Source organism: Bombus impatiens, unplaced genomic scaffold (genome assembly GCF_000188095.3).
Source record: "Bombus impatiens unplaced genomic scaffold, BIMP_2.2 scf_1283, whole genome shotgun sequence".
Lineage (NCBI taxonomy): Eukaryota > Metazoa > Arthropoda > Insecta > Hymenoptera > Apidae > Bombus > Bombus impatiens.
In genome coordinates, this window is record NT_177702.1 from 334,398 (window position 1) to 350,604 (window position 16,207).

A 16,207-nucleotide genomic window follows, 5' to 3' on the forward strand; every position below is an offset into this window, starting at 1 on the left:
GTTACAATAATATCATGACGCATTAAATACAACTTCTTTGGGTACGGATGTTACGTTTGAGATTTTTAATTCTTCATAAATTCATTTTATACGTTGACTATAAGTAAATTGCAAATATTTACGAAGTTTCAATCGTTACAACAATGGAAAAAGTTCTTAAAAACGTACGTTTAAAATACAGTTCTACAGATATTATGTACGTGTATCTTCGCAAAAATTGCAGAGGATTATCTTAAAATTTCTAGGAAAACTTTACATAAATATCTAAAACGATTTGGAAACTTCACGTGCGTGACCCACGCACCCCAACGCGGTTTCCATAAATTCTCGATTATTCGACATAGGGAAACTTCGAAAAGTCGCGGTGGCAGGCTAACGAAATGAGTTAAAACATCGCCGTGAATGAAAATCCAACCACTTTGCCGCCTTTTACTCTTTTCACGTGACGAGCCTCTAAGATTAGTTTTTGCTTTCACCTCTTTCAGGCCATTAGTTTAGAGTTATGTTAGAGGAAAACAGGGTTTGCGAACTGCTGCCAGGTATCCCGAGATGTAGCCGAGGCACCATTCCATATGATCATGTATTTTTATTCTATCGGTAGACCAGAATAGAAGAGCCTTAAGAAAGAGGAGTGCAAGTAATGGCAGTATGGATACTATGCGGCTACCAAAGTAGTCTGAGGTCGTTGGCTACGTTCGAACTCCAATGCGTCCTCGAGTACGAAGCCAATTCTGTTTGACCCTTTGTGCTATTTTATGTAATTAAAACATCAAACTGCTAAATTAAATTTTCTAACATATTTTACGTTATGCATAATGTTTTGGTGCATAATGCTCATGATTATTCATTTCAACAAAAAGGATAAAAAGCTTTTCTCGTTTTACACATTCTCACGTTTTATTTGTTTCATTTCGAAAATGTTCTTTCGTTCATTCTTCATATTTCTTTCTCCGACGTTGTTTGAAGGAAACACGTACCCAGTAGTATGTATGTACGTCAGAGGCGGAAGCGGATGTATGTTTTACGTGGTATGCTGCTGTTCTTCACTTCTTTCACAAGTGCGCAAAGGGCTAACCTAAGTGCGTGAGTCGTGAAGGACTTTTCACCCTCGTTATCCGTGGCTTTCTTTATTTTTATTGGTTTAATTTACTTTAGAATAATTTATTTTATTCTCTCATTATTTAAATAAAATTCATCAAATCGATAGTTGTATAGTTGCTTATTGAATATTTTTTGCGAACAAAATTCTTTGTTAAATGTTGACTTGAATCTTCCGTTTAGTTTTGATCTTTCTGCACTTCAAAGTCGTCAGAATTATTTTCTTTTGGATATTTCCTGATAATTCTACAAAAAATAGTTAAGTAAAACAATTATTAAAAATTATTAAAATAATTGCTCTTCGATCAAATCTTTTCTCATTGACTTTATCTTACGATTACACAATTTTGCATCATTACAATATAGATGTACTGTATCGATACTAAATATGCCTTTTTTATCTCTATCGAATGAAACGTAAACAAAATTTATCAAATTATAAGAGACGTAGCATCAATTTTGTGAAAATTCGTCAGCTTTTGTGAAATTATTCATAATTAATTGAGGAAAAGCCATTATCTCCTATTGTCACTAATTGATGTTTTATTTAGAACAGCACTTGTCTCCAGACACCTTACACGTTCGCGTTCCGGCGAGGGGTTGAAACGAGGCCAACAACCCTCGAGGTCGTGACTGTCTCTCGGGATGCAAGGGGAGGGAGACTGAATTCGAGATATCGATCGACCTCGTCGACTACTGTGGCTAAACTCCCACGCGGATGCGTGGCTACGGAGCGAATGCGGAATCAGGTCGTTTCAACTACGATATACAGAACGGAAATACATGTTTATACACGAAATTTAATTGATATATCTTCATTTTACGATTTTCTGTTTGAAAACAGAACATGGCAAAAAAGTTTTGTTTATCGATTGCATATGTCGCATGTTTAATCAATGGAAAAATATTAATGTAATAGTCTTTAACATGTATCTAAATATATGTTATATTGTACAAAGATCATTGAATTAAAATGGTTTGTTAACAATGAATAAGTTAACCAATCAAACTTTCGTAATCACGAGAACAGATGATGAACGGATAGCTATATACAGATAATAATTATGTGAAATGAAACACGTTGTGTCCACGTTGATCGCGTGACAAGAAAATAATTGAAACTACATTGACTTTATATAATTGCAACGTTTGAATTGTTGCAAAATGGCAACATTACAAGGACCCTTCGGTTGCATAATATTCGAGCAGTGCACAAAGAGATAGAAAGATACAGTTTCCTTCTTCAATTAAACACTAAATACGGTAACGGAATCAAAATTTTCCCTGGTAAGAAAGATCATATTACAAACATCATGGCTCCCAACAAGGAATTAATATAAGAAAAATGTAAGTTACAGCCTTTGCAAATATTTATTAAAGTGAAAACAGAAAACTTAATTGTATTTTAAGATATTTTACGATAGGAAAACCGGACAATGTGATCTTCGTGAAATTCCAGGTAGAGCAGATTTTATCAGAAATAATGAGTAAAAGTCACTTTGAACTACATATATAAATTTGAACCACGAATTTAATTGTCCCTATGTTCAGTAAATCAAAAATATAACTTGTAATAACCCGAAAAATTTTACTAGAAATTTTCTTTAAAGGAATAAGAGCAATACTGCCAAACGCAAAGTTAGCCCTCCTTGTATTACCGCATTTTACGTTTTTAAAACAGCCAACGAAATGTATGAAACGACTTTGTATGAACGAAATGGTCAGGAATGTAACGAAGCGTTAACAGGATTGAGAAATTAAAATTCCACCTCTGGAATTCGCCGTCACTGGTGTAACGGGTTTCCAGCGAGCCTTTGCACAAACAAACGAACTAAGTAACATGGAGGTATGACCTCGTTCATCGTCCATCGACAATTCTTCGCAAAATTAACCACTCACTCGAGTGTCCGTTCGTCGACCGAAACACGCAACGCAAACATTTCAAACTCTCGGAACGGTACCAACGTTATAATCGAAAATCGTTAAAGAACTAATACGTTTTTCTTTTCTTTTCGATAACTATAAATATCAAAATCCCGATATTTCGATGATGAAATATTATAGCATTTGCTATTATAGCATTTGAAAAAGTTTGTATGGCAATAGTAGTTAGATTGCCGACACGAAACGGTTAAAACTTTCGTCGATACACGACTGTTGGGCGTTAGACAGAAGAACCAATCTGAAGTTAGTCACGCAGCTCAACGTCCAGAGTATTGATTCCCATGCTACGTTCTTTTCTTCGCTTTCTTTGCATGTGTCGCTTCTGCCTCCCCTCTCCGCGGTGAAACCACCCTTTTTATTACATTCTTACTTTTCAAAACGAAACTCTGCCACTTTCTGTGCAAACGAACATCACGAACACGTTCGACGTGAAAAGAAAATCTTGCTGCTTGTCGTGCTTTCTTAAAAGGAAGGCATGGTGAAAGCATGGTCGAGTGCGATCTTCCAACACAAAGAAAGCGAAGACCAAAGAACTTTATTATAAACGCCGCATCACACTTTGTTTCGACATTCGTGTTTCATCGCATCGAACATCAGTCCGAACTTTCTTACACACAGATTTTCATGCACACTGTTTTTCTAACACAATTGCAACGCGATCTGCGGCACTTGTAATGCGGATTAGCGTACGCATGGTAACGTGTAGAATCTGTATAACTTACATTTCGCAGAGAAAACTGGACGGCAGACGAAGTATAACGGTATTCGCACTGTCTTTCACTTGATTCTCGAACTTTGATGCGATACAATGGTCAGAAATATAAAATATCGAAGCTCGACGAAAACAGACGGTTACGAATTTAGTTAAAAGATTGAAGTTAGTTAGCGAAGAAAATAAACCGTCACGACGTCAAGTTTCAAGTCTGACTGAAGATACCCACGGTCGCGCAGGGGCCTTTTATAACTGCGGTGTGGGTTGGGCAGCGTGGCAATCGCTGGACGGCGAAATAGAGGGGAGAGAGGAAAGCCGAGGCAGAAACCCCCATCTGCGCAACTAACAATAATGCAACTATGTGTATGTATATACATGTGTCTGCTTAAGCTTGCTGTGACGAGCAACAGAGGGGCAGCGATTCTCTGCGCGTGGCGCCGGCGTGTACGGGCACATGTTAATAAATAAATTATGAACAGTTAGTACGATAACGAATCTTATCTCTGATGAATTCTAGAGGCCCAATACCCAATGTCCATGCAGATAGCGTAAAAATACTGATCTTCGCATTCCGTAAACAAAGTTTTAAAATTTCATTTAAAAATACATTATATTTTATACTATTAGAGTTTTACAATATTATCTTTTTGTGCATTCTGAATTTCCAATTTTGCGTAGGTTTAGCTGTACAGAGCAGAAGTATGCAACCGAATACCAACAGATCCCGAATACAGCTGGATGCAAGAACTCTAGAGAACGAAAGGCGTTTGTCACGTGTTTATACACCCTTTCAAATTGTGTGGAGAAGAAGAGAAACGTAGGTTTATCTTTAACGTTAAAATGTCACCGCCCTCGGTGTTGCATTTATAAGCGAGCGTACGTTGAGCCACCTTTGCAGATTAGACGCGACAGAGATTCTCAGTTCAGCGTTACATTATTGGTTATCTATATCGACTTTCTATAATCTTCATGTTTTCTGCATTTAAAAGGACAAAGAAAAGAATAAATTCTCCCTTTTCACACGAATCATTCGTACACACGTGCTCGTTACAAAGATTGAAATTACTTATATTTATATTAACTGCACTATTTCCACTATGAATACTGACATCTCGAGACATTTTCCATTCAGCCTAAAATGTCGGATCCCAATTTTTGTTTTTCTTTTCGATTTGTTAAATTAGTATTACGAGAAACGTGTATTTTTATTAAATTCAAGATTCTTAATTTATTCTCATCAGTTTTGATGAAAACATTGTTACGAACATACGATAATATAAACTACAATATAAATAAAAATCGTTTAATCTCTCTCCTCTACGAACTCCTCTAGTAAAGAATATCGATCATCCAGTTGCAGTTTATCAACAATAATTATACATTTATGGGAAATCTAAATGTGTAAAGATATACAAAATGTGCATAATATGCAAAAATCATATGCAAAAATACTCAAAGTAAAATATTTGTCATAAGTTATAATATTAGAAAATGAGACAAATCTGTATTTGGTTACAATACAATGGCTATATAAGAAGCCGGATGATACAAGCAGTTAAACTTAAATATTCAAAATAAACACCAGATTTATTTATACACTGTTTAAGAGAGACCACCCCATTATGATTTATGCATGAATCATTCAAAGAATGCCGAATCATATTAGAGTAATCGGATGTAATGAAAGTCTTGGTGTGTATGCATTCTCGCGTTGGTTGATAAAAAAAATGCATAAGCCAAAAGTTACATGGATCTAGCATGTATGAACAATTCCAAGGAAATCGTGGGCGTTTTCGATCAACGTGGGTCTGTTCATTTTGTAGAATGTAAGTGAGAAAGATTGAATTGATACGGTATAAATAAGCATAATGATAATTTATAATGCCGATTTTAATGCTTTATTTAACATAATTGACATATGGGACTGCTTTTAGTAAAATGCTTATCTTAGGAAAGAGTTTCGTATATATATATATATATTGTATATGAAGTACTTTCTTGTTTTCCAATAATGTTGCGTTTATGCAACTTATACATATTATTTCATCCTTTATCCTTAATGGATTGAAAACGAAGTCTCTTACACTAAAAGAGTTATTATTCTATATAGAGTTATTACTCTATATTTTAAGAATCCCTTTCAGACGATTAGATCGTATTCTTATTCAGATTTCTCTAAAATAGTCTTGAAACTTATATACACTTTTCTGCATGTCTATGCTTTGACTTATAGATATCTACGTCTTTTCACGATCCAACTGCAACATTTTTAGTATTTACTCGTAGCTGGCGTTGCCCCCAACGTGTGAAATATATTTTTTAGGTCCAGGTTAAGAATAGCATAGGGATGAATGAGCTTTCCTCGTCGATGTTTTTGGCATTCGTGACTTTTTCACCTACGTGTACACGTCAGCACAGATTCCGTGCGTACAAACGTCCTGCAAAGGTTAGAAGTTTCCTTGTTGCGTCGCGTCGACCCAATTGTGCATCCAATCACGCGCTATCCTGAGAGATTTCACCTTTCTAATAACGTCGTTCGACAACCCTCGACTGACTTGTAGGTGGTTTGAAACATCTCTTGACGTCTGGACGTATCCGTGATTATGATTTAGTCACACAGTGGGGTAGTTCGATGTAAAAAAACAGACGCATGTGTATAAGCAATTTGCGTAGCACACACGCATTTCGGAGATTGTAGGATTGAAGGTCACCAGAAAAATCTTGCACACGTGGAATCAGACGACTGTACGATATCTTAGCTAGCACGTGTCGCTTTTGACAGATATGAATCCACGAGTTACAGATTAGTTGAGAGAAGAGCGCGGAAAAATTGTATCTTGCTTGCTAATTGGATGAAGCGCCGCTCCGGTTTAATCCGACGCAACCGACGCTGATGATGGCTGCCAAATCACGCCCACGTGTGATTTCGCCGACGCCAGTTGAATCTCACGGTGCTGCTGTTTCTGTTTGAGTAGTCAGTTTCACTGCTCTGTTAGGCTTTGGTCAGTTTGAGTTTTCAAGAGATTGTGTTGGTTCGAAAGCTTTTTATAACCGCATATCAAATGGTTTATTTGAATTTTCCAATACATTTGTTTGCCAGATTAATTTTCCATTTTTTATTTACGCTTGATATCGCTATCACTTAATGAACATACACATACAAACACTTTCGAAATAAGCAGCTCCATTAAAATGTCCATCAATTAATCTCATCGTTTTACAGAACTATCTATTAGTTAAAATTTATTTCTACGACATGCAAAGATGTGTTAATACGAAAAAAAATGCATGCTTAATGTGTTAAATCTACTTTATATTGTATAAGAAATGTCTATCCTATTCCATTGGAATAATGGAATTTACTTTATATGTAAAATGATCATTGTGGAGAGAGAGAGAGAGAGAGAGAGAGAGAGAGAGAGAGAGGAACAGAGAGAGTTATTCTATTGTGCACAAAGAAAATTAATCTACTATTGCACTGATAATAATTTAATAATTTATAAGATCTAAATAATCAACGCACAAGTCTAAATTGATGAACAAACGTAAATATCATTTGAGTATGAAGAATAACATTTGCAAAACTGTCAAAATCTATCTTTCATCATATCATCATATCATAACATTCGTTCAAATAAATTATTGTGCTTGATCTAATGAAATCACTCTATTTTATCCAGAAAAAGAATCTTATTTTGTTATGCAACGGAAATGTACAAAGAAACAAATAAATCTATTTACAACGAAATTGTCTAGAAATAATACAATAACATCAATGGTGTGCAATAGCAAAATTAAGTAAATAAATTTGTTTTTTCGTAATGTGTATGCTCTGTACCAGAGCGGGTTACAATATAATAATAACAATGATAATAATAATAAATAATTCGACCGCGTACTCGAACACTTAATTATAAATGTTTGGAAAACACTTGCGTCACGCTAACTCTAGGTTACTGACTTATGTAAATTTCAAGAATAACGCAACAGTCACATATACACAGCTAACGGCGATCGTTTATGCTCGTTTGCGATAAAGACGACGCAATTATCTTTAATGTTTAATAAATACCCGCATTTTGCATCGATTTTTATGAACGAATGATTACCAATAGTGGTACGTGGCGTCGTTGCAATCCGGGAATATTCCAAGAAATCGTCAACATAATCACGTTATTAATGATACTATAGTTACGTTTTAATCGTTATCAATGACTGGTCTCCTTTTGTGTCCTATCAGGTGAATGAAGTTAGCGATGCAAGCTATTTTTGTTTCGCAATTGTGGCAAAGTGAACGCGAATATAGTAAAAATTAAAAGTTAAATAGAGTAATAACATTATGGTGCGAATCGTACACGATAGAGATCAGATATTATTCGATATCTTTTACGTGAGTAAAAGATAGGTTTCTAAGATACTTGGGATGTTTGATGAAACAAGGAGAAGAGCCTTAGTATTTAGTTGTTAAACGAACAAATTAAAAATTAAGAATTGATGATCTTATGATCAATCGTAAGAATTATCAAATAAAAATTTTGAATTGACAGTGCATAAAAATTCGCTTGGTATAACAGATTAAATAGAGGAAATATTTTCAATAACAAACGTGTTTTCCATTGTTTGACACGATATGCTACGCGTACGAAGCAACTGTCATCGTTTCATCATAATATCAAAAATAACATAATTTTCGAGCGCAGCCAACACCTGCTTCCTTATTTCTCAGAGGAATAATTAGTTTACACGTTGTTAATCAGTCGCGTCGATCGTGTTATCGTTATCGTTCACGGCGAGCAATTGTTTAAACAACATCGTTCGAACCAGGAATCACGCAGCCTCGGAATTTTTAATGCAAACGCGCTGCTGACGTCAGTATCGAATTATTCTCGATAATTCAACAGTAGTACGTATGAATTACGTACGACACACAGAAATCGCATATTGTGCCATAAAACTAACGGGCATGACGTGAGAGTTGCGTGTTGAAAAATCTATGTACACATCGAGATTCTTGTGACAATTGATAAACCTTTGTGTAACGACTTAGGATTGAGTAACACGCGGGGTTTGTTGAATAATTTCATGATGATCAGAGTGAGAAATGATTTAATTAGATATGTAAATATAAAACTAAAGAAAATAAATATAGAACTTTCAATATCCGAGCATCTACTGTCCATTTGCTATACGTTCCACTATTCGAACGTTTCATTATTTGAATGTTCGAAATATAAAATTATTGTGATATGCGTTAATATGAAAATAGTAGGGATGTGCGGATACCTGAGGCTGTGGTCTGGTCGGATGGGATTCTGAAAGTTTGCCTGACACATAAAAATGTTCGAGTGCACGTAATTTCAGGATCCGATATTGCATTCGGGGCATGGTTTTCTGTCTTACTTTAAATTAGATCTCAAAATATCAAATAGTAAACATACGATGTTACAAATATGGACAATGGCAAGAGAAATAAGAATTCTAAATTCATTCTGAAAAGTTAGAATGGTTTGAAATCTTCTTTTTCCTAAAAAAAAAACTTAGATAATAAGTAAAAAATAAACTAATTGTAGACAAGAAATGGAATATATTCCTTAATTTTCGTCGGTTGTATATCTTTTAAAACCGACTCGTAGAAAGCACTGGCATTTCCACGAGTTCTCGGTGAACAACTTATTCGACAGACTTACATATGCACCAGGGCCTGCGTAACTCTAACGCAAATATCACATGCTTGCTACTCAAGCATAGAATGCAAATAAATTTAAGCAAGATAACTTGATGTAATTATTCACGATTCGTATTAACGTGTGATAATATCATGTGGATGGAGATAGTCTCGTGACTTGTGACGCGAACACTTGTACTTTTGTGCTAGGTTTATTAACTTACTAACAAGATACTGTCACTTTCGAAATCGAACATTATTAAGCCATGTATTGAATAAGCGTTAATATATGCACAGATATGAGCAAGAACGTGTATATTTAATGAAAATATGAATTAATTCAACATGTTTCAAAAATTCGGAATAAGATGAATTTGAAAAACAAATATGTTTCATATTACTCAATGTAGAACTAAAATTTGTTTTTCTTCCCATTATACTATTTTTAATTCTTACATAAAATGTTAAAATACTGTATAATTGATAAAGCTTGCTTTGAATTTTGTTCTAGTATCCTAAAGTATCTGTTGGCAATTGAATTCTCTGTTTTGTTGTACTCATTAAATTATCGATATCATTAAATTATGCTTACTTTTTACTCTTTATCGTGTCGAACAGTAAATATCATGTTTCAAATTATAAATATAAGTATATAAAAATATAGATATATAAAATTTAACAAATCAATATGAATTACTTCATAAATTACTACGTTCACGCTTATGTAATACTTAGCCTGAATATAAATAGAAACATCAGATTAAAACAAATTTCATCATGCGACAGAAATTTGTTGTAATAGTCAAAAAACATATTTTCCTAAGTATTATAGCGCCATACTTACGTTTTTCTCTCAGGAAAATGCAGAAGAAACTCACATTACTCAATTTAGTTTAAATTAATAACGAGTAATTAAGGATGGGGGAAAACTAAAAACGTAAAAAAAAATTAAAGAGGGGGGAAAACTTACAAACGTAATAGCAATGGATGGAATATTTATTTCCAATCTCTCGTGTACCACGTGAAGAATACGAATAGAGAAATGCTCAAAGATAAAATTCTTGTTGCATTCGAATATTTGAAAAGAAATGTACCTAATAAATTATTTTTTAAATTCGAAGGAGGAAAAAAGAAAAATGTTGAAAAGAAAAATGTAAAAAATACTTATGAATTCGATTCTTTTTCAGATTGTGTCGCACAATTTTAGCGTGTCACACCCATACCATGAATAAATTACAACTAAAATCATCTATGCTATCTCAACAGATCTCAAAATATATACAGGGTGGTTGGTAACTGGTGGTACAAGCAGAAAGCGGGTGATTCTACGCGAAAAAAGAAGTCGAAAATATAGAATAAAAATTTTTAGTTTGAGGCTTTTTTTTCGAGAAAATCCACTTTGAACTTTCGCTCGGTACGCGTGCACTTTATCACGTCTCGTTATAACGGATCTCACTGTAGATCGTTGTCTCGATGGAAAAATTAAAAAAATTTAAAAAAAAATTTTTATTTATTTATTTATTGATCGCGGATTCGTTTTTGGCCCTGAGACCATTGTCATTAGTGTCTAATCACCACGATTACTTGTCAATTCTAGAATATTCACACTCGTACTAATAATCATATTTGCACCAATCAATGTCTTCTCTATTGCGTAACAACAATGTGTAATCCAAATGAAGATTCGCTTTACGCCCTAATCATAATGAGAACCCGACATCTAAATAAAACTCAGGCCGTACTAACGTCGCGTAATCAATATCGTAAACACGAAGTCGCGGTCCATTCTTCGGAGGAATGTTCTCCTGGTTCCGTGGTTACCTCATTAAACAGTGTCGCAAACGATTGTTGACTGCACGTGCATACGGACGAAATATCGCGTGATCTGTGTTCTTAACGCTGTTCTTAAGTGAAGCCGGTTCGAGCCAGTCTTCAAGATGTCGAATTGCCTCCCAGTGACGTTAATCGATTAGGCCAGGTCTTGAACCAATCGCTCGAGGACCTGAGGAGAAGAATGACCAACGTTGTTCTAGAAATTACAGAACTAACCATTCACGAAAATTATTGGCGATTGAATCGCTACAAATTATCGCAACTTGATAAAAACTTCCTTGTGATGATTGCAGAAATCTGCTAAATAATACGATTATACTGTTTATAGTTATTTCTACTATGATTATAAAAGTAACTTATATCGAGTATTCCTGTAATGAGTTTGTGAAAACACTTGCGTTTTACAATCTAAAATTATCATTAAGGACTGCTTATCAATTGTTTAAATTTGATTAAACACCTATTCCCTGTTCAATATTATTTTGTAACACCCTGTATGATTTTAAATTTAACAAATAACTGTATGCGTCGTTAACAACACAACAGCGATATCTCTTCATCTCGCACCTATCTTTTACAGAAATAAAATTTCATTAAAGACATCGATGATGAATGAAGATAAAATAAACGGAGAATGGACCTCGATGAAGGGAGGAGAAAACTTAAAGGAGAAGAAGAAAGTTTACCTGTGACCGTTTTTACAACATCAATGGCGTGTTCTCACTGCACTATGACGCAAAAAAAATTAATTGCGAAAGCACGACGCGCGTGCACAAGCTTTTTGCTTGAAACACCGTGAAAATTGAAAACCGATTAATTGCGTGACGTCAGCGTTCACGATGTTAACCTAATGAAAATCTGTAGGCTGCACTTCTAAAGTTGGTTCACACTTTTATATGAAATCAATGTCGCACGATGCATTTAGTTTAAAGAAGGGAAGAGACAAAATTTCCTGTGAATCTAACAGTATTTGAACAGAAAGTTTTAAAGTTTTTAACCAATACCTTATGCACTATTTTATTTGCACTTCACTGCTTCACCTATAGGTACATAATTCTTTTTATATGTGTGCAGTAAAATCAATTTGCTATATTAGTAGCTTTTTTAATTATCGCGTTATACAAAGAATATAGCAATTTATAAAATAATGTTTTATTATTATGGGTTATATTATTATAGTATTGTAATAGAAAGAAAAACCTGATTATTGAAGATTGTTTTAAAAACACAAATATGGGATTTACTAAATATTTGTGTTATTAATTATCGTTAAGTTAACTGTAAATTCTTCTTAATTTAGGTAACAAAAATAACATTAAATACCAATAGTGATATCGATCTATGGCTTAATAGTTGATTGCATTATTTCCATTAACATTTTTTCTTTCTTTTATCTGTCAGACAAGACGATAATAGTCGTGACCAAACAATTTCAACCGAAAGAGAAGCCAGCTTCGTGAAGGCACGGTAAACACAATTACTTTACACGCTTATAAAGCTCATAAAATCGACCGTTTCGCGATACAACTATCTTTCAAAACATTAGCAATTTTACGTAACCTATTTTTTTAGCCTATTTGCAGGTAAATTCGCGCGATGATTATGATTCATCAAAGTCGTACGAGAAATGAGTTGTCCCTGAGTATTTGTACTTGTCGCTGGAACAAGGTTAACGGTTTTTCATAAGGAGTTAATGCGTGAAACGGGCATGGAATTGATTCCAACACGTTTTATTATTGTTTCTTTACTTATCGATTCATTAACATGACATTGAGAGTTATTTATTAAAACTTTTGAATGAAGTATTGAGAAACTGTATCGATGGTTACTATGAAATTAATTCACCTACTTTTCCTATTAAATGTGATTAGTCTTCCCTTCGTATCTCATTTTTCTAATAAATCAAAAAAAGTGACAAGGTGCAAGAAAGAAACAAGTATTTGAAGCCAAATAAAAGATAAATAGAAACGCAGTTTTAAAAATGTAACTTGTTTCTTCCATTCAATAGTGCTAAATTCTTGACTCCTTTTCCTTTTTATGGTTATCTAGTGGAAACATGGAATCGAAGGATGGAATTTATTCGCGTAATGAAAAATTTTGTTTCTGGTACATATTGCCGATAACCTAAATGCATGGCATGGACTACATTAAGAAACTGAAAACTGATTTAAAAATAAATAGAATTGCGTTCTAATCTTAATAATTTCATCTCTTAGATTTTAAGTTTGTTTCTTTAATTTCTGTAACACTGCTCATGTTAATAAATTTCTTTAATAATCTACGTTTTATACTTTTTAACATATACCTAATAGATGATAGATATATTTATGTACGGAGGATTAACAGTAACCCCTATATCGCAGATATATTATGTACTGTATATTATTCCCTATCCTAAAAGATAATAGCATAAGACTAAATTATGATATAAACAATATCTGTCATTTTGGGAAGTAACTTGCAAGAAGAAAAATGGAAATCGATAGTCGACAGACAAAAAATCGTTCTTACAAGATAATTGGCCGATTAGCATACTTGCTTAGGAATGTCCTTGCTTACAGGGATATCGAGGGTAATAATTTAAACTGATGTAATTCGATGGAACCGTGCGTAAAGGAGGATAATTGTAAACCCAGCCAGTTTGATGGCCAAACATTATCGGTAGATTTTTATTTTTAATAGTTATTTTATTATAAAAATTTATTGTTATATTAATAACAATTTACTGTTAATATTTTGTTGCCGCTGCAATCGCCGTTGCAATGCATTTCGTGTAATGCGTGTGATGATAGTTTTATTAAAATATAACCATATCTGGAGGAAATATTGTTGCGAATACTCAATTTGATAAACAACAAGAAAAATAAAAAACTTTTCAATTTTAGAACCGTTCATTTTTATATATAATCGTTTATTTTTTTTCATCTTTTACACCACAACAAAATAAACTTTTAAAATATAAAATATATTTTAGGATACGTGTGGTAGGATCTAAATAACAATTTACACTTCGCTACAAATTACCTTATAGGAATGTATGCCTGGTAATGTATAATTTATGAGTTTATAATGTTGAATTACATGATTTTGCGTCTGTTTCCATTATAACAAGTTTACACTGGTTTTAATTGAAGTGCCTTCTGTTGCAGTGAATCAACCATGGCTTAAACGAATATTATGCGAAGGCACAATATGTTACATTAGCTCACAAATCATTCAAATAATGTTTCTAGAGTATGAGAAAAAAAGAAGAAAACTTGTAAAAAAATTTTTAGGCAATTGGGGCAAGTTGTAAGGCAATTTTTTCGTGTTCTGTATAAACCTCCGATATTCTTTTAGTATTAAATTAGAATAAAATCATTGTTACGTCGCGAAATGGTCCGTGCGACGTCCTGCAGTGTCTGACCGTCAGAGCCCAAGCCCCATTCGACAGACCCTCGATAAACCTAAGGCCCCACCATAAAACGAATCTTATTAGCTTGCAGGAACCTTTAATCTTGCAAGTATTTGCGGTTTATAACTGGTATTTAAAACAGTCTTTAGGTCTATTGCACGTTCTTACAAATTACGGAAAAAGCGGATGAGTGTCTAACGGAAAAGTCGGGTTTTCCCATGCACAAGTCACCCCCGAGCCACGTCGGTAGGCTTCCTCCTCCAATCTCTACTTTTTAATATTGGTGTTACGTCGGGCGATACTCTACCTACACCAGGCCACACACCACGGGCAAGATGGGAACCGGATGTCCGCTCATCCTTACTGCGTATCCTCAATAATCTTAAGGACCCATCATGAATCTCAGGAATTTGCTAGCTAAGGTCCTTCAGACCGAACAAACATCTCTTTACTGAATCGTTTCTAAAGCTTATTGTTTACTACGGGAAGACACTTCACACTAGCAGGGCGATTTTTATAGAGGGCGACTAAGACCCTTCCTAGTCCACCAACCTTCTTTTATCCAATCAGAAGCAATGTTTACTGCCCTCACTTTCCTAACCAAAATTGTTATCAACAAATCCGATGGTCTCTTGCGTTAGACACACCCATCACTAGCTTTCCTCCGACACAGCATCCTCACTTTAACTTACTTATTCTTCATCGTTAGAATAGTCAACGTGTCATTACCGGCCTCCTATCCTTAAATCAATCACTTACTCAACTTATACATACGCCTCAGTGTAATTCTTAAGTGTTGGAAATATAAATTTTATAACCCTGTTAATCACAGCGTTATACCACCTCAACCACCTACCTATTATCTTAACCTTAACGGAATTATTTAATTAATTATCTTAACGGAAATCAGGGGATCGATCTATTCGCGGCGTCGATTATTATAATCGTAACAGAAATTTACGTTGACGTGTTTCCTCGTGATCGCGTCTCCCCGCGATTGGTCGAAAATACAATCATTCTGTTGTATTTTTTTCATTTCTATAGCAATTTATAATCATAATCATTCTGACTGTTTAAAGTTAAAGATACAAGTCGAACAAGTCTCCAAAACGGTCACTTATCTTGCAAAACAGAAAAACGCACGTATATGGCCAAACGAATACGAAACAAGAGAATTTCTCTCAGAATGTTGATGAACTAATGGCTACTGTTAGAAATTACATATTACGTACATATTATACATCTGACTCTCTGATGTTTTAACGTCATTCAATAAATTGTATATTAGTATTCCCTGGCAAAATACGTGGCATAGCAAAGCTACGATTTACTTCTGTTTTCTGCTTCAAAACGAATCTTTTACAAGTCGAATGTCTTTTCGTAATCTAATCATTGCGTTTCAGGTATTAATATTTTTGTTTCAGAATTTTCGTTGTTTCTCATGACGTAACAAAAGGTTGACTATAACTCTTGATATGATATTTCGAGACAAGAAGAATAGAAAATCTCATGTGGTACCAAAGCGGAGGCGTAACGCGGCTGAAAAATTTCCATTACCGTT

General features: G+C 34.3%; 1 protein-coding gene and 1 long non-coding RNA gene across 3 annotated transcripts in view; both read right to left on the reverse strand.

Moving 5' to 3' along the window:
- The window catches only part of LOC100742356 (protein pinocchio), a 52,526-nt gene that overhangs the window by 12,270 nt on the left and 24,049 nt on the right, over positions 1-16,207 (reverse strand). The gene's annotated exons all lie outside the window — the stretch shown is intronic.
- Positions 1,334-9,984, reverse strand: LOC112213815. Its single transcript, XR_002947729.2, has 3 exons — positions 8,300-9,984; positions 4,130-4,135; positions 1,334-1,344 (listed from the first exon to the last, which is right to left on the reverse strand). It is a non-coding gene; the product is annotated as an uncharacterized LOC112213815 (long non-coding RNA).